The sequence below is a fragment of the Zootoca vivipara genome, chromosome 14, assembly GCF_963506605.1.
Source record: "Zootoca vivipara chromosome 14, rZooViv1.1, whole genome shotgun sequence".
Classification (NCBI taxonomy): domain Eukaryota; kingdom Metazoa; phylum Chordata; class Lepidosauria; order Squamata; family Lacertidae; genus Zootoca; species Zootoca vivipara.
Genome location: NC_083289.1, coordinates 5,159,925 through 5,186,291, shown reverse-complemented (window position 1 = coordinate 5,186,291; position 26,367 = coordinate 5,159,925). Strand labels below are relative to the sequence as shown.

At 48.8% G+C, this 26,367-nt stretch overlaps 1 protein-coding gene across 3 annotated transcripts in view; it reads right to left on the bottom strand.

Moving 5' to 3' along the window:
* Positions 1-19,453, bottom strand: part of TLN2 (talin 2) — a 185,612-nt gene extending 166,159 nt beyond the window's left edge. For 2 of the 3 annotated variants that reach the window (XM_060282861.1, XM_060282859.1), the window contains exon 1: positions 19,269-19,453. The gene's annotated coding sequence lies outside the window, so the exon portion shown is untranslated. Of the gene's footprint in view, positions 1-19,207 lie in introns of all 3 variants that reach the window. The other variant, XM_060282860.1, reaches the window with a different exon arrangement.
* Positions 19,454-26,367: the final 6,914 nt, after the last annotated feature.

Here is a 26,367-nt window from a genome sequence, read left to right as displayed (position 1 = left end):
ACCGGTAGGTGTTAAACTGAACATGTAAGCTCTAAAAAAGCTGATTTAGCACTGCCTGTTACTTTCCCCTTTTGAATTTTTTCCCAGCTCAGCAGATGAAAATTTCATCCATAAAAGGCAATCCACTCATGCGTCGTCTTTGGTTCACCATTAAGGATAAAACTAACAGGCACCTCTGGGCCAATTATGTGCTTTAGTCAATGACCCAAGATGCTAACACAATCGGAGTGAGGTGAGGAATATGAACTGATGGCACTTTGGAAAGACGCTCTTCTTGCAACCTGCAGGGGATTGTCACGTCCAGTAAAGCATCTTGAGAAAAAACAAATCAAAACAGACCCTTGCGAATCTTCGCTTTGAGCTACATCCACTTTCCCTGAACTTCACAATTCAACTAGTTTTGAAATGAACAACTAGAAACCAAGGAAAACCACAGCATAAATCTGCTCCTCAGTCCAGCCCTGCCTGAGGCAAAAAATACCCCGAAAGGGTATAGAATCATAGAATCATAGAGTTGGAAGAGACCACAAGGGCCATCCAGTCCAACCCCCTGCCAAGCAGGAAACACCACCAAAGCATTCCTGACAGATGGCTGTCAAGCCTCTGCTTAAAGACCTCCAAAGAAGGAGACTCCACCACACTCCTTGGTAGCAAGTTCCACTGTCGAACAGCTCTTACTGTCAGGAAGTTCTTCCTAATGTTTAGGTGGAATCTTCTTTCTTGTAGTTTGAATCCACTGCTCTGTGTCCGCTTCTCTGGAGCAGCAGAAAACAACCTTTCTCCCTCCTACCTCCCTCTGAAGGGGTAGAGCCCCTTCAGTTCACATGTAAATATTTAATTGTCCTCTTTAAAATATATAATGAAACTCAGGGCAATTTACAAAAGTGAACTTTAAAACAAGGAGAAAACAATCTAAAACATGGAATATATATAGCCACCCCCAACTCCACTCATCCACCCCACCTATAAACAGGAATTTAAGACCCAAGGGCCTAGGGGCAGAAGACTGTTTTTCCCTGGCACCTAAAACAGATAGATAGTAATATATAGAAGATGGCTGAAGCTGACTTCCATACCTAGCCTGGTATTATTACTACCGTAATAAATTCACCATTCTACACAATGGTCTCAACACAATGTACAACAGCAAAGTGGGGAGGGAGTTGAAAACCACCAAAACCCCAATTCAGTACAGACACGCATGGCAAAGACCCATTCATCCATCTGGGAAAGCCTGTTGGAGCAAAAATGTCTGCAACTGTTTCTGGAACGCACAGAGAGTGGGTGCCTGTTATAGTTCAACAGGGATGCTGCTCTACAGAACAGGGGCAGCCACACTAAAGGCCCTGCTCTGAGTTACTAAGGAGCAAGCTCCAGAGATCTTTGGAGCTTGCAGGAGAAACTCTCCCACAGACTGCAGTGATCTACTGAGTGCTTAAGGGATAAGTGGGTCTCTCAAGTAACCTGGGTCTGAGCCATATAGAGCCTTGTGAGTTAGTGACATAACTTGGACCAATAGGAGACTGGCAGCCACTGCAAATCCCACAAGCAAGGGATTATATGCTGAGTGTAGTTTGCTTCCCACAAGCAACCTAGCCATTGTGTTCTGCATCAGAAGCAGCCACTGGACAAACCCCAAGGGTGGTCCCACATAGAGTGCATTGCAGTAATCCAACCGTGAGGTTACCACTGCATGGACAACTGTGGTCAAGCTATCCTGACCCAGGGACAATGCCAGCTGCCTTACCAACAGGGGTCTCTGAGCAAATGTTGGGGGGGGGGGTGTACTCCTGGATCCATCTCTGCCAGTGGAGGTTCAGGTGTCCTTGGTGGCAAGGAGTACCCCTAACATTTGCTCAGAGACTCCTGTTCTCCTTAAACATAAAGGTAAAGGTAAAGGGACCCTTGACAATTAAGTCCAGGGGTTTGGGGCGCTCATCTCACTTTAAAGGCCAAGGGAGCCGGCGTTTGTCCGCTTCCACAGTTTTTCCGGGTCATGTGGCCAGCATGACTAAGCCGCTTCTGGCGAAACCAGGACAGCGCACGGAAATGCCGTTTACCTTCCCGCCGGAGCGGTACCTATTTATCTACTTGCACTTGTGTTTTCGAACTGCTAGGTTGGCAGGAGCTGGGACTGAACAACAGGAGCTCACACCATCATGGGGATTCAAACCACCAACCTTTCCATCAGCAAGCCCAAGCGGCACAGTGGTTTAACCCACAGCGCCACCATGTACCCGTTCCCCTTACAGGGCTACAATCCCCAGTGGTCCCAGGGAACAGGGCCTGGCTGTTAAACCAGCCTCAGCACCCTTAACCAATTTTAGAAACTCAGATATATAAGCTAAATTGCCAAATGACACCTTAGACTTAGGCTACAGTTCCCACGACGGAATGTCTAGGTGCATTTTTTGTTTTTACAGTGATATTTATTACTATACTACATTCCTGTGAGCTGTAACGGCAGCTCTGAAAACCCAGCTAGGGTTGCCATAATTCAAAACCCGAAAGTTGTTGAGCAGCCCTAAGGTACACCATCTTCATGGGTAAATGGACACATTGGCAAAGACCTTGCTAAATAGCTTCTGCTTCTCTGGACAGTTTAAAGCAGAGGCCAGCAACCTTTTCCAGCCATGGGCCAGTATACTGTCCCTCAGACCATGTGGTGGGCTGGATTATATTTTTTTTGGGGGGGGGTTGAATTCCCATGCCCCACAAATAACCCAGAGATTCATTTTAAATAAAAGCACACATTCTGCTCATGTAAAAACACGCTGATTCCTGGACCATCCGTGGGCCGGATTGAGAAGGTGATTGGGCCGCATCCAGCCCACGGGCCTTAGGTTGCCTACCCCTGGTTTAAAGGCTTCACACAGGTGCTCTTTGGCAAGGACTGTTCTCTCCCCCCCCCCTCCTGCTTCAACTGTTACAAGAAAGCACAGCTGTCCCAAACATCAGCTGCTTGAACTCCCATTCCAAACTGTCTCTGTTCCGGATATACAATCATCAGATTAGTTGGTCTTGGGAAGACTCTGTTTTCGGTTTTTCTATGAAGAGAACCTTGATGTACAACACCTGCTTGAGCCCACATTGTTACTGAATTTCTCACGGTCCACTGGGAAATATCTCTGAACCAAAATGTCTATTCCATGGAGGTTCTGATTCTTGCCTGCAGCATGCAACAGCTAATCCAAGAAAATTAAAGGAGTGTATGGAGAAGAACCAGACAAAACGTTGCCACTGGCAAAGATTGGGGATTTCTCCTGCTCCCACTAGAACGTCAGCAACTCAGAATTTCAAGAAGCCCTGCTCTATTTAATTGTTCTTCCTACTGAGCATTTTTTTTTCAGAATGCATGACATTTTCACTGTAAAAGTTGCATTAAATGCAGTGTAGTTGGGAAATAGCATGCTTCATGTATAAGCAGCGCTTACCCTTTGCAGAATGACATTCACTTAACCTGCACAAGCAGTTAGGGAAGAGCTCTCCCTCCCCATTAACCCCACTTCATCTTAATGAAAGAAAGGAGAACCTTTGCAATGAAATCAAGCCTGCAGCCTGGGAATGGTCACATTAGAGGTTTTCTTGTGGCTGAAGGCAGGGGGCCCAAACAGGAGGGGCTAACCCCAAGGGTGGTTGACTCCAACTCCCATCAGCCCTGACCACTGGCCATTCTGGCTGGAGGCTGATGGGAGTTGTAGTCTGTAACGATGGAAGTGCCTCAAGTCATCCCCACCCCTGACAGCTAGGAGACCCCACCTTCCGCACAAGAACCAGAACCACCCTCAACAGGACCACAGCCATGGGCCAAGTCCCGAGGGTTTCCAAGCCTTCATTGTGCCAATGAGGCAGGTATGGCTATGTAGCTCCACCCTAAGTCAAGACAAGGATCCCACCTGATTCCTGAGTGCCTGCACAAGAACCTTTCAGACGGAGGCTTATTGATTAAATGTAACTTCCATTGACCCACCACCACCCTGCTCTCCAATTAATTGCATTTGCTCTGGAGGGTTGATTCTATTATTCAAGGGCTTCGCAAGGGCAATGAGCGTCCACTTACATGAGTTCCAAGTCTCATTTGCATTGCAGTCAGCAGGGACTTAATTTAAGCCAAATGGAATGGAAGGGCCACTGTGCTGTTTCTCTTGGACATGCCTCGTCCAACGGATTGCTCTTAAAAACGTTTCAGGGGAGGCGCGCCGATTGAGGCAGCAATTCAGTCGACCTAGAGGAAATCCTAAGTAATCAAGACAAGGCCTGGCTGTTTCATTGTTCGCTGGATTTTCCTGTTCAGGATAAATAAAGAAACTCCTGGCTCTTTTGTAATAAATGAGGACTGAAACAAAGTTAGAAAATGGTACGGCTGTGCACCTCATGAGAAGAGAAGAATCCTTGGAAAAGACCCTGATGTTGGGAAAGATGGAGGGCACTAGGAGAAGGGGACGACAGAGGACGAGATGGTTGGACAGTGTTCTCGAAGTTACGAACATGAGTTTGACCAAACTGCGGGAGGCAGTGCAAGACAGGAGTGCCTGGCGTGCTGTGGTCCATGGGGTCACAAAGAGTCGGACACGACTAAACGACTAAACAACAACAACAAGGGCTGTGCACAGCCACTGCCACCCTCGATCTGCACCAGCCCAGGAAATACTCGACACGGATCTGGCCCTGAATAAGAATCTAGGAACATAAAGAGAGTCCTATTGGGTCAAGTCAATGGCCCACCTGGTCCAGCGTCCTGCTCTCACCAACTAAATGCCCATGGGAAGCCTGCAAGCAGGACCAGAGAAGTGAGAGCATTCTCCCCTTCTGCGATTCTGAGCAACTAACGGGCAGATTCACTGCTGCCTGTGACTGTGGAAGCAAAGCATAGCCAGCCACCATGGCCAGCAACCTCTATGAATTTGCCTGGTGCTCTTTTAAAGCCGTCCAATCCAAGTTGGTGGCCACCACTGTCTCCTGTGGAAGGGAGTTCCATAGCTCAACTATGCATTGGGTAAAGAACAACTTTCTTTTATCCACACCCAGCCTGCATGGGGGGGGGGGTTGTCCTGATCCAGCAAGGGAATTCATGCAGATGCCCCCCCACTACCTTGCTTGCTGGATCAGGGCTAATATTACCCAAAGTCTCTTATGAGGAGCAGTTGCAGCATTTGGGACTTTGCAGTTTAGAGAAAAGGCAAGTAAGAGGAGACATGACAGAAGTTTATAAAATGAAGCCCGGCGTGGAGAAAGGGGATACCGAAGAGTTTTTCTCCTCTTCCTATAATTCTAGAACCTGTGGACATGCAGTGATGTTGGAAGATTCAGGACTGATCAAAGAGAGTACTTCTTCATGCAGCGCATACTGCAGTTAAACTATGAAACTCACTCCCACACCAGGGAGGCAGCGATAGCCACCAACCTGGGCAGCTTTAAAAGAGCACTGGACAAATTCATGGTGGACATGAGGCAGTAATACTTCTGAATACATACCAGTTGCTGGAAACCCACAGAGGGGAGAGAGCTCTTACACTCAAATCCTGCTTGCGGCTTCCATGCAGCCTACTGGTGGGCCATTTGCCTGATCCTGTAGGCTACTACTACTATTGGGACGCGGGTGGCGCTGTGGTCTAAACCACAGAGACTAGGGCTTGCCGATCAGAAGGTTGGCCAGCAACAGGGTTTGCTCCCGTTGCTCGGTCCCAGTTCCTGCCCACCTAGCAGTTCAAAAGCACACCAAAGTGCAAGTAGATAAATAGGTACCGCTCCGGCGGGAAGGTAAACGGTATTTCCGTGTGCTGCTCTGGTTCGCCAGAAACGGCTTTGTCATGCTGGCCACATAACCTGGAAGCTGTACGCCGGCTCCTTTGGCCAATAACGCAAGATGAGCACCGCAACCCCAGGGTACTGTTACTACTACTACTACTACTACTCCCTGCCACTCCTCATCTGGCTGAGTTTCCCCAGCCACTTTGGGCAGCTTACGGCATATATAAAAACATAATAAAACATCAAACATTTAAAACTTCCTGATACAGGGCTGCCTTCAGATGTCTTCTAAAAGTCGTGTACTGTAGTTCTTTACCTCCTTGATATCTGGTGGGAGGGCATTTCACAGGGCGGGCACCACTACCAAGAAGGCCCTCTGCCTGGCTCCCTGTAACCTCACTTCTCGCGGTGAGGGAACTGCTAGAAGGCCCTCGGAGCTGGTCCTCAGTGTCTGGGCTGAACAATTGGGGTGGAGATGCTCTTTCAGGTATACTGTACCAAGTCCGTTTAGGGCTTTAAAGGTCAGCACCAACACTTTGAATTATGCTTGGAAACATACTGGGAGCCAATGTAGTAGGTCTTTCAAGACCAGTGTTAAATGGCCCCAGCAGTCGCTCCCAGTTACCAGTCTAGCTGCCGCATTCTTACTCTCTGTTACACAGTAACCATATGACACAAACCAACTTTTAGCCCATGTTGCAGTGCAACATTATTTTAGCTTGAAAAACGAAGCAAGAAAGTCAGGTGGGCAAAAAGCAACCAGCCATGAGCTTGCCTTGGCAAACGGGGAAGATTCCTCTCACAGTGTCATACATATGTGCAGGCTACTGTAGTACATACTGGATTCCAGTCGTCAGTTCTTGCTGTTGTGTCAAGTTAAATCAGCCCCCTCCCCGCTTCTCCCAAGCAAGCAAGAAAGGAACAAAGAGGGTTAGCTATCTCTTGCCCACCCAGGGACACTGAGGTGTGCTGCCCTTTAATTACAGCTCATCAAGTTATTAAAGAACTAATTGCTCTTTGGGAAACATGACAGGGTATAAAAAAAATTAATTATAGTTATGTACTGTCAAATCCCCGACTGCATCTACTCAAAATGAGGCAAAACCAAACTGGCTAGAACTTCCATGACGTGGTCAAAATTACAAGTCGGGTTTAAACTTTTTTTGATGCATGATTGCAAATTGGAAAGTGTGCCTCAAGGGAGGGATTAAGATACATTTTTAAAAAATGAAAATTATAAGCAGTTCCTCTCTTGCTTGAATGAATGAGAGGGGTGAGAAGTTCAAATGCTCAATCCACATTTTAGGTGCATCAGGGATTTTCAAAGTAACTGTATCTGGGTTCAAATCCCCCAGACAGCAATAAAGCCGGCTGATTAACCTTGGACCAGCCCCCTCCCTGCACATCTGCATGACTAGCCTACCTCACAAGGTTGCTGTGCAAAAAGGGGAGACCTCTGTGTACAGTGTTCTGAACATCTTGGAGGAAAGACAACAACAACAAAACTCAAACCTAACAGAAAGGAAAGCTGGTCCTCATGTGGGAGTCCTCATAGTTTCCTGCCAGTATCACCTGTGGGCAAAGCCCGGGTACAAGTAAACAAGGTAATTTACAGACCTATCCTGAGGGTAATAATAGTAATAATAAAGTTATTGCTCTGAACAGTATTTAAGACACAAAAGGTACGTGTGCGTGAAGCCTCCCAGCTGCATTTTAGTTGACGTCTTGTTCCCACATGCAGAACAAGCCCTACCATGAGGCAGAGAGAGGCAAGTGCCTCGGGTGGCAAGTGATGGCAGGGCGGCAGGGCCAACCCCAGTTCTTCCTCCTGAGCTGCCCAGCTTTCCCCACCTTTCTTCCCAAAAGCTCATAAACTGTTTTGCTCCTTCCCATTTTAGCCTCACAACAACCCTGCAAGGCAATGCCTGGCCCAAGTGAGCTTCATGGAGGAGTGGGAATTCAAACTGGCCTCTTCCACTCTAACCACTACGCCCCCCTGGCCTGTTCTGGAGCCCTTCATCAGGTGGGCTGGAAAATGCAACCCCATCACCAGTGTGGACGTAAGTGTCAACTGCCCATCCATGGAATGGAGCTGGAGCATAAGAACGCAATAAGAGCCTGCTGGCTCAGGCCAAAAGGAGCCCCTCTGGCCCAGCGTCCTGTTCTCACAGTGACCAGCCAGATGCCTGTGAGAAAACAGCAAGCAGGCCCTGAGCACAAGAGCCACACTCTCCCCTCCTGTGGTCTCCGGCAACAGACATTCAGAAGCATCTGTGCCTCCAACTGCGGGGGCAGAGCACAGCCCCTCGGCTAGTAGCCAGTCGCCCTCTCCTCCATCTTTGCCTCAGGCCAGGCATCCCCAAACTGCGGCCCTCCAGATGTTTTGGCCTACAACTCCCATGATCCCTAGCTAAGAGGACCAGTGGTCGGGGAAGATGGAAATTGTAGTCCAAAACATCTGGAGGGCCAAAGTCTGGGGATGCCTGCCTCAGGCAGTAAAATGTCTAAGGCTAGCCCTGCTAACAGAAGAATGCGTGGTGTGAAGCACACTTCCACAGGCACCTGAAATTTAATCTTGCCTCTGTCTTAAAAAAAATAAACCCTTTTCTAATGGCTAAATCTGCAGCCAAAGGCAAAGACTTGAGCAGCTGCAACGGAACCTGTTCCTCCCCCCCCCCCGAAAATCTGTCAGGCCCGCTTACTCTCCTTGTCTGTCCATCAGGCGCGTTCTGCTCTTTGGGTGCACAAGAGAGAGAGCCGCTGCTTTGCTCTGTGATTTGAACAAGCTCCTCTCTCCTCAAAAGTCAGTCTCCTTGGAGCAGAAAGAGCGGTTCAAATAAGCCCGTTAGCATACACCGGGGAGATAAGCTGTGTGGTACAATCCTCCCCCAAATCTGTGCATGTACGCAAGAGCTGAAACTACACTGGCCTTCTTTCCAAAGTTCACCACCCAAAAGTAGGTACCACAGTGGAGTTCAGTTGCAAGACTGAAGCTCTTCGGTCTGAGGACACGGCAATCTGAGGAACTGACTTGGTATTGCGCAATTCCAAAAAGAGGCAAGAAAAAAAAGCTGAGTCTAGAAGCTAAGGGCAGCTGGAGTCCTTGGCACCCAGGGATACATTTTGTACATTAGTTATGATGGACTACCCCTCTCACACACCCCAAATGAGAATGCTAATCCCACAACTGCTCTAATTCTGCCAGTACAGAACTCATGCCTGATCCTCCCACTGGCCTGGAGGTCAGCAGGAACAAAAAGGAGGAAGAGCTCCAAGGCAGCCTGAGGGATGGGTTGCTCACACTGTCAAGGTAGCTTAGAGCAGGCATCCCCAAACTTTGGCCCTCCAGATGTTTTGGACTACAATTCCCATCTTCCCCGACCACTGGTCCTGTTAGCTAGGGATCATGGGAGTTGTGGGCAAAAACATCTGGAGGGCCGCAGTTTGGGGGTGCCTGGCTTAGAGCCAGCAATTTTATAGAATCAGATGGAGTCCAACGGGACCGTTGTATCCAGTGTTAGAAATTAGCCAGGTGCCAGGAACATTTGGCGAATGGCATGGGTCCAATTGCGACCACGTGGAGATCTCTGGGTGCCAGGTGGCCGACTGACATCTCCATCTGGCTGGCCCCTCCAGCTTTCTTAAGCAGGTAAGTAGAAGAGCTTATTCGTTGCATTTATATCCCACCCATTTCTCCAAGGGGTATATGGTTCACCCCCTCCTCAGGTAATCCCTACAACAGGCTTCCTCAACCTCGGCCCTCCAGATGTTTTGAGACTACAATTCCCAGCATCCCTGACCACTGGTCCTGCAGCTAGGGATCATGGGAGTTGTAGGCCAAAAGACATCTGGAGGGCCGAGGTTGAGGAAGCCTGCCCTACAACAAACCTGTGAGGTAGGTTAAGAGGCTGTGCCTGGCCCAAGGTCACCCAGTGACCTTCATGACTCAGTGGGGATTTGAACCCTGATCTGCCAGGCCTAACCACACTGGGTTTCTAGAGTAGTTCTGCCATGGGGCAGCTATAGAAATTAAGTAAGTAAATAAATATGGGGAAAGCAAAATGTCAATTAGAGAAGGATCTGAAATATTTTCCTGGAAGCTTGAAATTCTTTTATTTGGATTGTTTCATTTGATGTTTTAATGTAAACTACCTTGAGATTTTTTTTCTTTAAAATATACAGCAGTACAGAAATGAAATGATGGTGTGGTGGCGGCGGTGATGATTAACCATACCCCATTGGGAGTAAAAATGGCACCATGGTGGTCGTGACTGTAACCTAGGTTTAAGGTGCTATTTGGCAATAGCTCAGTTGGTTAGAGCATGATGCTGATAACAGCAAGGTCGCAGGTTCGATTGCCATATCGGACAGCTGCATGTTCCCGCACTGCCGTGGGTTGGACTAAATGATCCTCAGGCTCCCTTCCAACTCTATGATTAGCTTATATATCTGAGTTTCTAACACTGCTTGTATCGCCTGATCCCTTCTGAGTTGGCAGCTGCATAAGCTCCCCTCTGACCAGCTGCAGCAGGGGCTCAATGGTTCTCTGCCCCAGCAAGCCAAGGCAAGGTGCATGGGCCCAGATTTGAGTCACAGTGTAGAGAATCACATCAGAAGGAAAGCAAACCATGCAAATCACACATTGTAGAGCTATTTGCTCTGTAAAAGATATCCCAGAATCTCTGTAATATCCAAGAACGGGGGCAGTGTGGTGGATTACATCTTTGTTTCACATGCTATTGACTAAAAAAATCAACTATTTTACTATGTGGAAGGCAGGATCATCTTTCACTGGTGGCCCAGACAGGCTACCCAAAAAGCAACCAAGACCCCATGACCACCCACTCAATGCAGGAAGTGCACACTGGACAACAACAGTGGCAGCTGAAATAAAACAAATACCAGGGAATCAGGCTATGATGAAATCAAGAGAAGTAATAACAGACAGGTGATGAACAAACTACAAAATCTATGCCAGCAAACTTTAGAAGGGACTTGGAATATCTGTGAGTTATATCAAGAGATATCCAGGGAACTCAAACCATTTCTGATTCCTACCTCTCATCCTAAAACTCCTGCCAAGTACATGGAGCTGGTTTGATAGGGACTGTAAACTTAAAAGCCACTGAGTTACATCTAGTTCCCCTTCACATTTGCAGGTACTAATTTGCAAAACGTGTGTGTGTAGTAGAGAGAGGTGGGTTGGGCACTGATGTGTGAATGAATAAATTGCTTTTTCTTTTCTTTTTGCATGTGTGTTCCTAACTAATGTTGGGGTGAGGAGGTGACTGTAGATCCTCAGAGCTGAGTGGAAGGTTTTCATGTGGCTGAACATGAACAGCTTTGTCTGCTCTTGGACCTCTCTTACAGCAAGCGTGTATCTCAGTCTTGGTTGCACTGACTGGCAGCAGCTTTCCAGGGTCTTCCACAGCCTTGCCTAGAGATGCTGCTGAGGACTGAATCTGGGACCCCTCGGCATGCAAATCTCATGCTCTTCCACAAAGCAGTGGCCTCCCCCGCCCCCGCTTCTCTTGAGAATGGAAATTCCTCTGCATAAAATGTCACACACATACAAGAGTTGCAGCAAACTGGATTTTGCTGACATTCATTTGCAAACAAGCATATGCTTTGTTCCTCAAATCCATGCTACAAGATTTCCGTCCCAGGAGCCAACCCCATGGGCAGCTTCCACAAGATCGCACCACAGATTATTTCCTTGCCTTAGTTTGCCTCCTACAAGTCGCTGCAACTATCCCAAGTGCCCAGGAGCAGCTCCTGTTTCCTCATGACGGTCCCTGTAGGGCAAGCGGGAGAGAGTCCTCTTCTGGCCCTCCAGATGCTGCTGCTGGTGAGCTCTACCTCCCACCTGCCACCAGGCAATGGTCAGCAACGGTGGGAGCTGCAGTCCAGCAGCATTCGCTAACCTGGTGCATTCCAGATGTTTGGCACCACAGCTCCCATCGCTCTAGTCAGCACATCTGGGGCCACCAAATTCACAAAGTCTGCTCTGAATTTTGCAGGCTACAACTCCCATCACCCCATCAGCCACACTGGCTGGACTGATGGGAGTCCAACAACATCTGCGGGGCCTCAGCTTCACCATCCCTGGTTTAATCAGTCCTGATAAACACACCAAAGCAGCTCATTCAGTCATAGCAGGGAGCCTCTGCTTTCTTCACTCCCCAGAAGTCTTACTCTAGGGATGGGGCATTGTTTAGGGGGTTTTGTTGGGGAAGATGTTGCTGTCGGTTTTTTTGTATTTGGATCTTGTGATTTGTGTGGAGGTTGTTCAATTCAGTTGAATACTTTTTCATGTTTTGTTTGTGACTAGTTTTGTTGTGTTTGTAGTTATTTAAATTCTTGTATGTTGTAAGCATACAAGGAGAAGGGGACAACAGAGGACGAGATGGTTGGACAGTGTTCTCAAAGCTACCAACATGAGTCTGATCAAACTGCGGGAGGCAGTGGAAGACAGGAGTGCCTGGCGTGCTCTGGTCCATGGGGTCACGAAGAGTCGGACACGACTGAACGACTAAACAACAACAACAATGTTGTAAGCAGCCTTGAACATTGTTTTAACTTTGGAAATGACATGATTTATGATTGACTGGGGCGGGGAAATCTGTGCCCCCCTCAAAAAATGTTGCTGGACTACAACCTCCAGCTTCCCTGACCATTGGTCGTGTTTGCTGAGGCTGATGGAGGAATAGAAGAGGGAGAGTTAAACAAGCACATCTATCAGCGTTCATTTTTAAGGTATGAGAAGTTAAGAGGAAAGGCAGAAACAAGAATGGGAACCAGTTTATTGCTAGGTGCTAGGTGGTACATTACATTACAGGGACCCAGGTGGCGCTGTGGTTAAACCACTGAGCCTAGGGCTTGCCGATCAGAAGGTCAGCGGTTCGAATCCCTGTGACGGGGTGAGCTCCCGTGCTTGGTCCCAGCTCCTGCCAACCTAGCAGTTCGAAAGCACAAATGCAAGTAGATAAATAGGAACCGCTACAGCGGAAAGGTAAACGGCATTTCCATGTGCTGCTCTGGTTTGCCAGAAGCGGCTTTGTCATGCTGCTCACATGACCTGGAAGCTATACGCCGGCTCCCTCGGCCAATAATGCGAGATGAGCACGCAACCCCAGAGTCGGTCACGACTGGACCTAATGGTCAGGGCTCCCTTTACCTTTACCTTTAGGTGGTACATTGGGTTAATCAAGAGAGGCAAGAAATGGATTTTGCAACTATCCTGGGATGCTGGTGGCAGAAGGAGGCACCCTGAACAGCACTATGCAAGTGCATGGATGCAGACTGGCTAATCATCTACACTGATCAGCATCTGGCACCAGCAGCTGCATCAGCTAACCCACAGTGGGGAACCTTTTCCAGACCAAGGGTCACATTCCCATCTCGGCAACCTTCTTAGGGCCACATGCCATTTGAGGGGCAGGGGAGAGGCAAAAGTGGCTGAAGGTGTGAATTTTACCTTTGTACAGTAGACAAGTTTCGATACACACTGATGCTTCTCTATCCTCCATCTAGGCAGGCCAAAAACATTTAGGAACTGAGCTCTTGCATGGTTCTGACCGGGACACCCCTCGTCCCCAGCATGATCACTTCATCAAATTGGTTACTGATAACAGCACGAATTCACATAGTTTTGAATGCCTTGCATTAGCAGCTGGTGGTTCCTACCAGTGAACCACTTCACTGGCCATCACTGATAAGAAAAATTCCAAAATAGTGGAAGAAAGAGTGAGAGGTAGCAGCACTGAAGATTACCAGCACAGATTTAGCGTTGGAGATCAAAGGAATGTCTGATGGAAAAAAGAGCTAAAGTGCAAACAGCCCTGAGGTTGTAAGCCACGGGTTTCTCACCCCTTCCAGAGGATACGCCTCCCCAATTTTTGTCAGTGTGCACCTTAATGGGCACTTAAATTCTTCCCGCTCAAGCCATTTCTCTCCTTAAATTAAAAATCTCTGAGACGCTTCTTGACATGGCTGTGCATGTGTGTGAGAGCTGTAAGAACAGAGACTGAAAATACCAGGGCCTCACTCCCTTCCACCCTCTCAGCCTCTCCATGACAGTCAGTATGGTGTGTTGCAGCCCTTCTATGAAAAGAACCAGATCCATCACAAGATTAAACCTTCTGCTTGCTTATTTGCAATGGGAAGTTGTTCTGGTCATATGACTCACATGTCAGTGCATGGCAAAACAAATGAAAGCAGCCCACATCAACAGGAGCCATGAGGGTGGCAGGGCACCTGGGCAGATATTGCTGGGTGAGAGGACAGAAATGGCACGTGCCCTGCCCTGCTCTGGGAATGCCAAATGGTGTGGCCAGGCAGGATATAAATGCATTTGGGACGGGCAGATCTGTCAATTCCACTTTATCTCAGTTTCTCCTGTTTCCAGGAAAGTTCAGGTCACCACATTTCCACATCAGTTTGAATTGTAGAGTCAGAAGGGACCCCAAAGGTCACCTGGCCCAAACCCCCACAATGCACGAAACACAGCTAAAGAATCCATGAGAGATGGCCGCCCAACTTCTGTTTAAAAACCTTTAATGAAGAAGAGTCCACCACCTTCCAAGGCAGTATGTCCCACTGTCAAACAACCCTTACCATCAGAAAGTGCTCCCTAGTGTTTAGTCAGAATCTCCTTTCTTGTCATTTGAATCCATTAGTTTGAATCCTTTCCTCTGGAGCAACAGGAAACAAGCTTGCTCTGTTTTCCATGTGCCAGCCCTTCAGGTATTTATGATGGCTATCTGTCACCTCTCAGCCTTCTGCCACATTAAAAGATTTTTAAGTAGTTCTGGTAATTGGGTGAAAATTGGACATTTTGACCCAGCAGCTGCTTATGTTCCTTACTGTTCAAACGCAGTCCCAAGTTGTTGAGGGGCATCATATGCTAATAGTAACACCTTGACCTTCGCCTGGTAGCAAATCAGCAAACCAGTGCAGATCTCGGTGCACAACTGTCATATGCCGACAAGGTCTCCCTCCTGTCAGCACAGCAATCGTGCTGCAGCATTCTGCACTAACCGCAAGCAGAAAGGAAGCTCCACAAGCCAGCTTTCCTGGATGGACTGAAAAACACACAGTCCAGACAGGAATTTGAATATTGTACACACCATGTGACATCTCCATCCAAGAGTCATCAATATACCCGCAGTGACACACACTCCATTAACAGGCTCCCTCCCCATAAGGATTGCCGGCATATAATTCACCATGACAGATGACGTTAAGTTCCCCCCCCCCATACATATTCATGAACTGGCTGAAAGCCAACGGAGCCCCCGTTTAATTAACAGAGATTATTTGATTAGAATGGAAGCTGTCTTATTAGTTAAAATAGATAAATGAACGCAAACTCTGATAGTTTAATTTATTAGCTCAGTTACCCTTCATCAGGATGCTGGAGACGGCAGAAATTGTAGCCCAGCAACATCAAGGAGGCCAGAGATCCTCCTGGCTTAGGTCAACCGCTTACTGTCCACCATCCCTTTGTGGTCCCTACCCCTGCAGGATGTGGTTCTCCTCCTCTGCACTGCAAGATGCAATGTACCATACAGGATGAATAACACTTGAAGACAGAAGTTCAGTCAGAGCAAACAAGCCCTGCCTGGGAGCAGCACATTCCATGATGCTCAGTGGCAAACTCACTGGCTGCAGCAATACAGGTGCCACCTGAAACATGAACCTACTACCTGCAACATGAACCTGCAACATGAACCTACTACCACAAGCAGAGGCACCCGCACATTGGCCAGCAAGCTCGCCAGGACCCCCAGGCCAAAGACCCATCTAGCCAGCACCCCATTTTCCACCTCAGCCTGCCCCGTGTCATGGGAAGCCCTGAAGCAGCACATGAGTGCAGCAGCCCCTCTCCCTGCTTGCGATTCCTAGCACACTGCCCCTGACAGCGGAAGAAATACTTGGCCATGTTGGCTAAGAGCCGTTAGAAGATAGGGACCCAGAATTCTGCCTTCTACGGAGTCAGACCACTGGACCAATGGCTCCCTGGCGGCCAGCTGCATATCACCTGCCTCTCCCTCTGAACTGTAATTAAGCCAGTGCAGCAAGACCAGTAACAGAAACATTATTGTTGGTTCACTCTTGTTTTTCTTTGTATTTATGTACTTAAACCCACACAACTATTTTCTTTCAGTAATGCTGAATTTACTATGTGTTTGCTAAATTGTTACGTTTTTTCTCATTTTGAATTTACTGATGTGTTCTGTATTTTGTATATCTGTATTTCCAACACTCTGTGTTTGGGTGCCTTGAATGTTTGCTGCAAGCTGCTTTGGCTGCAACTCATTATGGAAAAGTGGCATCTAGGTTATATACCCATTCAATCAGCATTACACACTAGTGTCCAATGGCACTCTAGGATTTCAGACAGGGGCCCCTCTCTCTCTCTCCAGCCCTAACTGGAGATGCCAGAGATTGAACTTTCTAGATGCAAAGCAGATGTTCTGCCATGGAGCCACAATCCATCTCCAGGGGCAGTCTTACTCTCCATGAATTTACACTGAGTCAGATCTAGCCCAGGGCAGCCTCCACACTAACTGACAGCAGCTCTCTAGGGTCTCAGGCAGAGAACGGTTTTCACATCACCCAACCCTTTTTAATTGGAGAGGGCAGAGACTGAACAATGAGCTTTCTGCATGCAAAGCAGCTGCTCTAGGCCTGAGCCCTGGGCCTTCCCAAGCAGGCACCAGGGAATCAAATCCCGTTCCTCCTCCTCAAGCAACCTGGTCCTGCAGGGACAGAAACCGTGTCATGGAACTGACAGCTTCCAAGAGCCATGGCTCCTGCACAAATAACAGACTCTCAGAGGAACACAGAGGCCTGTCTGTAGCAGGCAGGCTGTAAAAACCCCGTAAAGTCATCTCAGTGATGCCTTGCAACAGCCTGCAATCTGGAGACCTTGCCTTGAGTTTAAGGTTTTCCAATAAGTTGGGATTAGGGGGAAGAGCAGAAACACCTTCACTTGCTTCAGCAAATATCTTGAGACAGAGAAATGTGATTCCAGGAGGTCCCGGGATCAAATTTCACCTGTGCAATAAAATTCACAACATAGCTTTGAGAGTCTCAAACTTCAGCCACCCAGCTCAGAAATTAGTGTTGCTGTATCTTGCAGGACTGTTGTAAGGATTGCTGGTGTGAAGCACTTGGAAAAATACAGAGCTATGGGCACCCACAGGAATTTCTACTGAGTGTTTGTGCAAAGTAAAACACTGAAAGGAGTGTGATGGAGCAGGGTAGTTCCATAACTCACACACAAAATTGAGAAGAATAGTGCCTGTACATTCTGCCCCATACCTCAGATTCTACAAACGGTAGAAAATTACTGTTTCTAAAATGAAGCTTGTGCACCCCTTCTCCATTCTTTCAAGCGCACTTCTGATGCTGCCCTCATGCAAACATATCCAGAAAAAGCCTTAGGTCCTAACATCAGGCAACGCAAGTTGACTTTATCAAGTTGCTGGTTTTAGGTGCTGTGAAAGAACATCAAATTATTAGCTATCTAATGCATTACTGTATTATAATTACTTCCAAGGAGAGGCACTTGTGGAATTTCCCTTCCTCCTGTGCCAGAAGAACTTGGCTCTGCCTCGGCTGGGACACTTGGGAAAGGGGCATCGCCAAGCCAGTGAAACAAAGTCCTAGAGCCCTGAGGTGAGGTAGGATGGAGTGTACCACTTCAGGATTCTGGGGGGGGGGGGATGCTTCTTCTTCGTTTGCTGGAGGATGCTACTTTTGAGCATAAGCCTCAATTGTTTTATTTTCACAAAAACCTCCCTAAAGATATAAAGTAAGCATATCATGGGGGGGGGGGAGATCCAACCCTTTCAGGGATGTTGTAAAAAGTAAACCCCCCTAAAACCAGCAAAGGGGCACTTTAAAAAAAAGCAACAGTCCCCTGCACTTGCACTCCAAAGTGGCACGGCCCATCCTACCAGCTCAGGGCTCTACCACCTTGTTCTGGCTCTATGCCTAGAAACCAGGATGCATTAAGAGGTGCCACCTCCTCCGGCCCACCCAGCCTCCTGACAACCGCCTTCCTCCCAGGCCAATAGTAGCTCCAAAGCGAGGGAAAGCCAACAGCCGGGATGTTTCCCACCTTAAAGGAGGGAAGCCAAGCCAAGCGGTGGGGCAGTCACCCAGCCGCGTCCACCCACCCCTCGCTCAGGCAAGACCAAGCAGCCAGCAACTCCCAAGGCGCGCATCGCCCCCTTAAAGCAAACGCCCATCCGCGACGCCCAGATCTGCAGAGATCCGGCTGCTCCCTTCGCATCTCCCCAGGCCGGTGGTGCTTTAAAGGTCACATCCGCCAGAAGACCCACATCTCCTCCTCCAAGAGAAGCCCCTCCATCCATCATCCCCACCACGCCACGCCAGGATCACCTTTGCGGGGCCTTCGCCCACCTCCACAGCCCAGAACTGAACTTTCAAAGGTCTTTGAAGCAGGGAGGGAGGGAGGCGGCTCCCCCCCCCCTTGCAGGGACCATGCAACCCGTTTATTAAAATCACCACCACGAGAACACAGCCGGCAAAGCAGCAAATATGGCTCCCCAGCGCAAGGAATTTCTCCCTGATCCAGCGTGTCTCCAAAAAGGCTCCCCCGATAACGCACAAGCAGATAAGGGTGACTTATTTGGAAGCTGATGGATTTTCAGCCCCCTTCCTTCCTTCCTTTCCTTTCCACACCAGGATTCTTGGGGAAGGGGGAAAGGAGGGGGAAGGGAGGAGGAGGAGGAGGAGGAGGAGGAGGAGGTTCAAGTCTGGGCAAACCGCACTGAGCTCAAGCCATTTGCAAAGCGGGTCTGACCTGACACGAATCAGCAGCCGGGTTGTGAAGATGGGCGGGTGCGGCCGTGGGTGCTGTGCGGAGCCAGCAAGAGACCGAGCTCTCGGGGAACAGAAATGGACACGATCCCATTCTGTTTCACCTCCGGCTGCCTTTATAGAGCTCCCCACCCGCTAACACCCAATTGCCCAGCCTGCTTGCGGACGCTGCGAAGGGGGCCGGGCGGGGCGGAAAGCAACAAGCGGCGGGGAGGGGTCGGTAGGCTTGCTCAGTGAGGATTGGGCCCACCTCCGATCGCCTCGCTGTCTTGCCTGGGGCCCCCGATCGCCAGAAAAGCAGGTCAGGAAGCGGATTTTTTTTGGGGGGGGGGAGAAAGATGCAAGGGAGAAAGGGCGGGGCGAGGGAATCCTTCTGCAGAGTCAGCTGCATTCCCATGCTAAAGGACAGGTGGCCGTGCCCGGGAAAGGAAGCGAGGGGGAGGCGTGCGCGGGCGAGGCAGTGAAGGTCCGTTGCAGCTCATCCAAGGAGGCACTGCCCTCTCCGCAAGCTCGCCTTGTTCCTCCGCGCGCGCCGATGGTGCAAATATATTCCGAAAGCATTTAAATGCAAAGGTAACAAACCATGCGCATAAATATACACCTGCATATATATCGAAAGGAGGGGAATCCGCCTTAAATGCACGCCTGGAAGCGGTTCCTACCGGGAGAGGCGAGCCTTAGCCGGGCATGGCGCGGGGCATCGGAGCGCCGCTCTCCTCCTCCGCTCGCCGCGGCTGCAGCAACCTCCTGCCTGCTCGGAGGCGCCGCGTCTCTGCCAGCCTTTTGCAAAGCGCTTCTGCTTCCCAGGCTGAGAGAGCCCCCAGCCCAGTGAGAGCAGGAAGCGCGTCATCACCCCGGGACCGACCGGCCAGCTGGCCTTCCTCCCCCTCCTCCTCCTCCTCCTCCTCCTCCCCCTCACCCCAAGCTGACTGGACCCACCATCCACCCAGCGAGCTTGTTCTGCACGTTGCTGGCGCAGCTTCCCAGCAGGTCGGCAGCTGCAAGGCGATCCGCATCCCAGAATTAGCTCATCCCTCTCCCAAAGCAAAAGCAAAGGTATCTCCCAGGCTGCAGCCCGAAGCATGCTCAAATCCTCCTGAGCTCGGCAGGACTTACTCCCGAGTAAACGGGACCGTGTTCGTTTGCGCCCGAGAACCGTGCGTGATTCTCCCAACAGGCAAGCTGCCACCTTCTTCTCCCCAAAACTAGTTCTGCTCCTCCTCTGCTTTCAGACAGCGTTCCCCACGTGTAGAATATAATGAAAGAAGGGAGGCTTCTTTCCATCCTTGCTGGGAAGAAAGCTTCAGCTACAGTACTTGCTTTTTCTGCACCTCCGTTTCCTGTTAAAAGCACCGGAGAAAGGCTGGTGGACAGGAAAGCAGGCAACCTTTTTCACCTCTCACTATGTTGGCTTGGATGCTTTCTAGATCAGTTTCCAAATGGAGTAATTTTGCTATGTGCTGTCCTGAACTATGCTGTAATTGTTGATTTGGTGCACTATGGAAAATATATTTTTTTAAAGCAAAACTTGTCAGGGTTGCCCACTGGAAAAATAGCAACAATATATTATCCATATATGAGACTATCAGACCAAACCAAAATCTCACAAAATAACGTTCCAGCTTTTGAGTTCTCCAGAGACCCTGAAACCAGAACAGCAGCCACCTGAAAGCATCATCAGAATGTTTGCTTCATCCAGATTCCACCTGGTGACTCAGCAGATGCAGGAACTGATGACTTGACTACTAGCTAGGGCTGTTTCTCCAGACACACTGCATGTCCCATGGTCTTGTCTAACTGGACGAAGAATTCTGGGTAACTTGAAACCTCCTACATTATTACAGTATATGACATTCTGGAAGGCCTTATAAATCCTCACCTGAGGATTATGTCGCTGCGCAGTAGGACCCAGGTGTACCAGTATGCAGGTTTTTTACTACAGGTATTGAAGAAAAGAACAATATTTTGTTTCGTTGCTGCAATCTTCTTTTGGGAAGGGTTGTAGCTCAGCAGTTGAGCTCCTGTTTACCATGCAAAAGGTCACAGGTTCAATCCCCCTGTATCACAGGTTCAATCCCCAGACATGGCAGGGAAAAGACTCCTGTCTGAAACATTGGAGAGCTGCTGCCAGTCACTGTAGACAAGACTCTGCTAGAAGGACCAAGACTTTGGCTTAGTACAGGGAGCTTCCAACGATCTTATTTAAATCAGCTCTTTATTCAGAGGGCAATGAGGACTGGAATCTTGGTTCATCTTTAAGGGAAGGACCGTAGCTCAGTGATGGAGTGCAGGCTTCATGTGCACAAGGTCCCGAGTTCAAACGTGGCCTCTCCAGGAAGGACTGGGAGAGACTCCCTGCCTGAAACTCTGGAGAGCTGCTGCCAGTCAGTGTAGACAATACTGAGCTATGGTGTTCTGACTTGGTATAATAAGGCAGCTTCTTCCTTTCTTCACTTGCTGAGGTTCTTCCCTCTCCCCTCCCGTGCTCCTTGCCTCCAGTCAGGGATTGGGGGGGCACCACTGCTCCCCCCTCACAAGGGAGCATCATGAACTTGGTTAGTCAAAGCAAGGAGGCCAGTCCTGGCCAACCGCTCTTCAGTAAATTCAATCAGGTTGAGGCAGGCAGATGGAAGTGGAGGGACAGTTCATATTTCATAGAATCATAGACTTGGAAGGGACCCTGAGGGTCATCAATGAGAGGAAAGAGGCTCAGAGGCAATGGCTTCTTTACACTGCCATCCTGCCCCCTGTCCCCAAAATCCTCCTTGTTGTGGCACAGGTGATGCTCCAGGCCGGCTGCCAAAGTGCCCTCCTCCCCGTGTGCTGGGGGAGGCAGCAAGTCCAGGTTCTGAGGAGGGTACCACAGCAGCTCCCTGCCCCTCACTTCTTCCGCAACCGATGTCACCAAGATGGTGGCGGCCAACACACTTGGGGGAGGCTGGATATGCCGCCTGCCTAGATCCTGCTGCCTGAGGCAGTTGCCTCATGGGCAGGGCCGGCCGGCCCTGGGCACCTGGATTTAAGATTCATTTAACCAGAGTTTTCCTTAAAGGGGAGGGAGTTAAAAGTGAAATGACAGCACCATCCGCTGATAGTTAAAGTGATAGGTGTGTTGATTCAGATAGGGCATGATTACCCACTACCCTCCTAAGTAGTAATGGAATTTGTAGCACAATCTCAGCAAAATATCTTTGTGAGTTGGTAGAGCATGAGACTTCATCTCAGGGTTGGGGTTCAAGCACCACATTGGACAAAAGATTCCTGCATTTCAGGGGGTTGGACCGGATGACCTTTATATGGGCACTTCCAACTCTACAACTATGATTCTATGTTCAGAACGTAATGAATACCTGCTTCCTGATGGTATTGGCTTGTATCCTAGAAAGAGGTGATGCTAGATTTGTGTGGCTTCTCTGCGTTGGACCACATCTAATTTATCAGATTGGATGGGAGGCTCACACAATCAAGGAATCTGAAAGGCTATCAGTGGCTATTATAAGGCTATCTCCTTCCACTGATGGAGGAAGGAGGAATACCAGTTGCTCAGGACTGCAAGTGGGGAGAGCACTGCTGTTGTCCTCACTTCCTCCTGGCAGGCTTCCCATAATGGGCAGATAGAATGAAAACTTAGCATCTTAAATGAAGCTCTGCAGAAGCAATTCAGAGTTGGAAGAGGAGGAGCCTTAGCAACTGCTTGACAACCAAATAGCTGAACGGATACATTGTGTGTGTGCATATTTTAAACCCCCCCTTTTTTGTTGTTCCTTTCAGAGACTAAGAGCAAAGAGGCAGGGTGGGGTGAGCAGGTGTGAAGATCAAGCTGGAACTGAGATATGGGCAACTGAACTTTGCTGCTTTAGTATGCAAAGATGCTCGGCCCACGTAATGGATGTTCCCATGCATGTAAAGAGGACAATTTGGAGACATTTTTTGATACCTAGAAAACAGATTTGGGCAATGACATTCTGGATCCTCTGGGATAGGACTTTGCTCTCCATCCTTGCAGTCTATAAAAGCAGTTCTCTCTCGGTGCCAAGGTGGAAGAGGCTACACAGAGAACCCCCAAAGAGGCAACATGCTTGCAGCACTTTCTTCTCTCATGCCTCAACCTTTCCCCACTTTTGCTTGTTACAAGGATCCCTGGCCAAGATCCTTCGTACGTGTATCATCACAGCCTTGGCATCTTTTTGGGTTAGGATTAGTCTGCTTCAGTAGGATAATTCCTGTCCAATTTCTATTTCCCTTGTTCCAGGGTAACTTTCCATAAGGGAGGGGATACCCTGGCTGTGTGGGAATTTAAATGGAGGTTCCCAGGTCCAGCCTCTTGGCACGGAGGGGTCAAAGCAGGCAGCAGAGTGGCAATGGATCCTGCCAGGAGTCAGAGAGGGCAGCAGTTGCCCAAGGCTGCTGCGGATCAACACCCACAGGCCTCCTATAGGACCACTGCCTATAGGAGGAAGACTGGCCCATTTCTGGTAGATGGCTTAGGGCAGGCATAGGCAACCTTGGCTCGCCAGATGTTTTGGAACTACAACTCCCATGATCCCTGACCACTGGCCCTGTTAGCTAGGGATCATGGGAGTTGTAGTTCCAAAACATCTGGAGAGCCAAGGTTGCCTATGCCTGGCTTAGTGCCTGGTGCTTGCAGCAGTTATTAGAAGGAAGGATGGCCAGATAGATAATGACTTATCCTCTGCAGCACCAAAGAGGCCTTGATAAAGTCAGCTGATCATTCTAGATAATTCCAGGAGTTGCAGAAGCCTTCCTTTTTATCTCTGGTTTATTTTATTTCCTCAAAACAAAACTTCAAAGAGCAAAAAAATTGACAAGCTCAATGCTGTTTCTGGGCCTGATTTTAAGCAGTCAGGAAGCTGACAGCATAACAGAGAGAGATGGGAGAGATGGAGGGCCCCTGGGAGCAACAGGGTTTAACCGTTAAATCATTTAGGCCCTTAAAAGGGCATTTTATGAGTGCTCCAACTCATTAAACTCCCCTGAAAACTTATCTGGTCAGAAACTATGAAACTGCAACCCTTCTACTAGAATAGCCTTGGAAAATATAATCAAGAGATTATCACCAGTCCGGAAAATAATGGCTTCAAAACTAGTGGATACTGATGCAGATACATGCTAGGTTCAAAGACAGAGTTAAATTAGATTAGCATTTCTCAAACCTTGTGAAATATTGTTCGCAGCCTCCACTCCTGGCTCCTTTGCCAGGGACTTCTACCAAGAAGAGCTGGGAAACCTACCCTGGTGAGCGATGATTGTGTCACTGCCCTCAAGTGCAGAAGGGCAAAGCAGAGAGCAGCATTGCCTCTCGGATATTAAATGTTCGGAAGACTTTCCTGATGGTAAGAGCCATTCAGCAGTGGAATGGGCCACCTCAGAAGGGGGTGGACTCAGGGGCAGGGGGACCGTGGCCTCAGGCACACAATTTTTGTGAGGGTGCAAGCCAGGCGCGCCCAGCACAGCTCAGCCAGAGGGCTGGGCTGACCACCCACCCAGTGCATGTGCACGATGCACACACCCCGCCCCAGGTGTGCACACCCCGGGCACCAACAACTGATGCTATGCCACTGGGTGGACTCCCCTTTTGAACAGAGGTTGGATGGCCACCTGCTAGGGATTCTCCAGCCATGATTCCTGCATTCCAGGGGGTTGGTCCTGATGACCCTTGGGGTCCCTTCCAACTCTACAATCCTGCCATTCTGTGATTCTGGTCTTCTGCCTTTTCCTGGGCAACAAACAGAGCAGTACTTTCAGTACAATAAAAACACTGTATTTAAAAGCCAAAATATAAAGCCAGTTCGAAAACAACAATAAAAGACAAATCAGCAAGCTCAGATTAAATACTCTAAATACTGTACTTAAAAGCGGCAATGATGAAATGCACATCTGAAGCAGATTAAACATCATCTTGGATATATATATATATATATATATATATATATATATATATATAAGCAGACTTCTCTTTGCAGAGTTCCAAATCTTGGTTGTAGCCATAAGGAAAGGGACATAGCTCAGTGACTGAGCGTCTGCTCTGCATGCAGAAGGTCCTAGGCTCAATCTGCAGGCAGCATTTGGAAAGAATTCCTGTCTGAAACCCAGGAGAGTTGCTGCCAGTCTGTGCTTGGAAAAGTTGAATACTTGCTCACAAATTTATTGACATTAGCACGAGATACTATAGCTAGGAAGTGGAAGGGGCAAGGTGAATATCCAATGGAAGAATGGTATAAGGAGGTGTGGGATATAGCTATAAATGATAAATTAACGTGCACTATCTAGCTAAGATGGCGAATATGGAGGATAGTGGTCTCGGGAGTACACATTTTTATTTTTATATTTTCCAAAAGAAAAGTTGAATAAGCGGAGACATGATAACAGGAGTGCAAATTAGTCATGGTGTGGAGAAAGTGGACACAAAAAAAACTTTTCTCGCTCACTTATAATAGTAGAAGTTCATAGGCTTCCAATGAAGCTGAATGCTGGAAGATTCAGGACGGGGGGGGGGAACAGACTTCCTCATGCAGCACAGAGTTAAACTATGGAACTCTCTCACACAGGAGGTGGTGAGGGTCACCAACTTAGACAGATTTAAAAGAGGATTGGACAAATCCATGAAGGAGGAGAAGGCTATCAATGGCTACCAGTTGCAATGGCTATAGTCCTCTTCCAATTTCAGGTGCCAGTTGTTGGAACGTCACAAGTAGGGGGAGTCCTGCAGCTGCCCTAGGGGCCTGCTTTCAGGCTTCACAGAATGAGCACCTGGCTGGCCACTGTGGGAACAAGAGGCTGGACTAGATTATGTTTTCATGTCAATACTGAACTGGGTGGACCCATGGTCTGACATCAGGACAGATCGTGAAGCTGAGGCTCCAATACTTTGGCCACCTCATGAGAAGAGAAGAATCCTTGGAAAAGACCCTGATGTTGGGAAAGATTGAGGGCACTAGGAGAAGGGGATGACAGAGGACGAGATGGTTGGACAGTGTTCTCGAAGCTACCAACATGAGTTTGACCAAACTGCGGGAGGCAGTGGAAGACAGGAGTGCCTGGCGTGCTATGGTCCATGGGGTCACAAAGAGTCGGACACGACTAAATGACTAAACAACAACAACATGGTCTGACATGGTATAAATCAGCTTCCTAAGACCCTGGCGGTCATTCCTCTTCTGGTCACTGCTATAGACAGTTTGTCTCCAGGCACTGCGGTTGTCTGCAGTGGATTCCCACCTGGCAGGGTTGGTTGATGTTGCCAGCCTTCATGTCACATTCACAGTTGGTCTGCCAACAGGCTTGGTGCCTAAAGCCAGCTCCCCATAGAGCACGTCCTTGGGAATCCTGTCATCTTCCATGCTGTAGACAAGACCAAGCCAGCATAGACGCCACTGAGGCAGAAGTGAAAACATGCTGGGAATGTGGGCTTGGGAGAGCAGATTATTGTTTGAGATTCTGTCATGAGGTGCCCCAAATCTTCCTGATGCAGCACATGTGGAAAGCATTGAGGCATCGCTCCTGGCAGGTGTCAGTTGCCCACGACTCACTACCATAAAGCAATGTGTTCAACATGCAAGCCTGGTAGAGCTTCTTGCCAAACAAGCCTTTCTAGCCTTTACTGGCAGCCACATTTGGTCAAAAGGCATGGAGGCCATCTGTGAACATTATTCCCTCCCAGCTTTCTCCGCTCTGATCGCTTGGGGCAATGATAAAATCCGTTAATGGATTCTAGATAGGGACGAAGCGCTGGCCCTGGCC